The sequence below is a fragment of the Psammomys obesus genome, unplaced genomic scaffold, assembly GCF_907164565.1.
Source record: "Psammomys obesus unplaced genomic scaffold, mPsaObe1.curated_primary_1811, whole genome shotgun sequence".
NCBI classification, from domain to species: domain Eukaryota; kingdom Metazoa; phylum Chordata; class Mammalia; order Rodentia; family Muridae; genus Psammomys; species Psammomys obesus.
In genome coordinates this window covers 2,004,111-2,006,005 of record NW_026596158.1, presented here as the reverse complement: position 1 = coordinate 2,006,005, position 1,895 = coordinate 2,004,111, and the positions used below count along the sequence as shown (strand labels likewise).

The 1,895-nt window shown below is 48.9% G+C and overlaps 1 non-coding gene across 1 annotated transcript; it reads right to left on the bottom strand.

The window, feature by feature from the left end:
- Positions 1-245: 245 nt before the first annotated feature.
- LOC129667414 (U6 spliceosomal RNA) lies at positions 246-348 on the bottom strand. Its single transcript, XR_008718729.1, has one exon. It is a non-coding gene; the product is annotated as a U6 spliceosomal RNA (small nuclear RNA).
- Between the last annotated feature and the right edge of the window lie 1,547 nt (positions 349-1,895).

Here is a 1,895-nt window from a genome sequence, read left to right as displayed (position 1 = left end):
TCTGGGGCCAGTCGCTCAGGATGATCATTGTCTCATGATCCTGAGGGAGAAGAACGGCAGGAGCTGAGAGTTGCGAGCGGCACTTTCTCACTGGATCAGCGCAGAGGGATTGGTGAACACTGGCTCTGTTTGTTTGTGCCTAACTGATATTTATTCGTCTTACCGCTTGGCATTATTTGGGAACCATCCCTCCCTTTGCGTCGGGACACAATAGAGTCCTTTTGGGCTTTTCTTTTTTTTAGAAAAAAATTAGGGAATGCTTCATGAGTTCGCACATCATACTTGGCCAGGGGCTGTGCTACTCTTCTCTGTATGGTCCCAATTTCATTGTACCTGCTGCCAAAGCGAGACCTTCCCAGGCTTTCTTAACTAAGGTTCCAGAAGAAAATTAAGCCCTAATGTCCCCTCGTGGAATAAAAGGATTTCTCTAGTTATGTAGCCGTGAGAACCAAGAGACAACCCCTCCCACCATCTCCTGTTTTCATGATTCAGATGAGAAAGCCTCAGTGAGAATGGCTGATTATTTTCATGGTTTTGTTTGTTTTTGATTTTCAATCCTAACGACTGGGCCTAGGGCCTCCTGCGTGCTAGGCAAGGGTTTCACTGCTGAGACACATGTCCCTCTGCTCACTACCAGATTCTAGGTAAGTGGTCTGTGGCTCAGCCACACTCTCTTTTAACTTAAAAAAAATTTTTTTTTTGTTTCATATGCATGGGTGTCTGTCTCCCTGTATACGTGTGCAACACTGTGTGCCATGCCCAAATAGACCAGAAGAGGGTGCAATCCCTCCAAAGCTGGAGACACACAGCTGTGAGCCACCACATCTGGTACTAGGATGTGAACTTGGGTCTTCTAGACTAGAAGCAAATGCTCTCAACAGCTGAGCCATCTCGGCAGCCGCTGTCCAGAGCCCAGACTGTTTTGGGTCTTGTAACTCCACCTGCCTCCCAAGCAACGGGATCACAGGTAAAGCCCCACCATGCCCAGTTTAATGAGCTCATCCTTTTTAAATATCTATCTTCATTAAATCTTTAAAATTATGTGTATCGACACTGGTGCATGCCTTTAATCCCAGCACCCAGGAGACAGAGGCAGGCAAGATCGCTGTGAGTTCGAGGCCAGCCTGGTCTACAGAGCAAGTTCCAGGACAGCCAGGGCTACACAGAGAAACTTCGTCTTGAATTACAAACAAAATTACGTGTAGGTGTGTGGGCCACATGTTTTGTGGGTGCGTTCGTGTATGAAGCAGTTATTCATTCACCGAACGATGTCAAGACTGTGCTCCAGCGTTCTAGTCTGCTGCTGTGTGACGAGGGGCATGTGTGCCAAGGCATTGGACCCCTCCCAGCTGGGGGTACCAGCCATCTGTCCAGCCCCTTCATGCCGTCGTTCTAAAGCAGAAGAGGAAGTTGTCCGGCTGTCCGAGGGGCCGTCTCCCAAGCTGTCCATGCCCTACCCACACCCCATCCTCCAACAGGACAGGCGCCCCGCCCTCGGCTCGCCCTGTGCGTCGCCTCCACACAAATCACCTCTCTGGTCTTACAGGTGTCTTCTAAGAGAGATTTCAAATCCTTCCACTCGGGAATAAGTCTAGGTGAGGGCAAAGAACTCGTATTCTTCCAGTTCTTCCTAGCCATCTTGGAGAACAGAACCTGGGGAAGGTGAGTATCGGAACCTCAGCGTCTGCTGTCAGACTGGAAATTAAGGGAACCAAGAAAGAATAGACAAGTCACAAAGGGAGGCACAAGCATTCATCAATGAGAAAAACTCTGTTTAGATTTATGTATGTGTATAAGCATTCAGCCTGCATATATGTTTATGTAAGGGTTCACGCATGCCTGGCACCTAGGAGAGCTCAGAAGAGGGGGTCAGATTCCCTGGAACGGCCATGTGG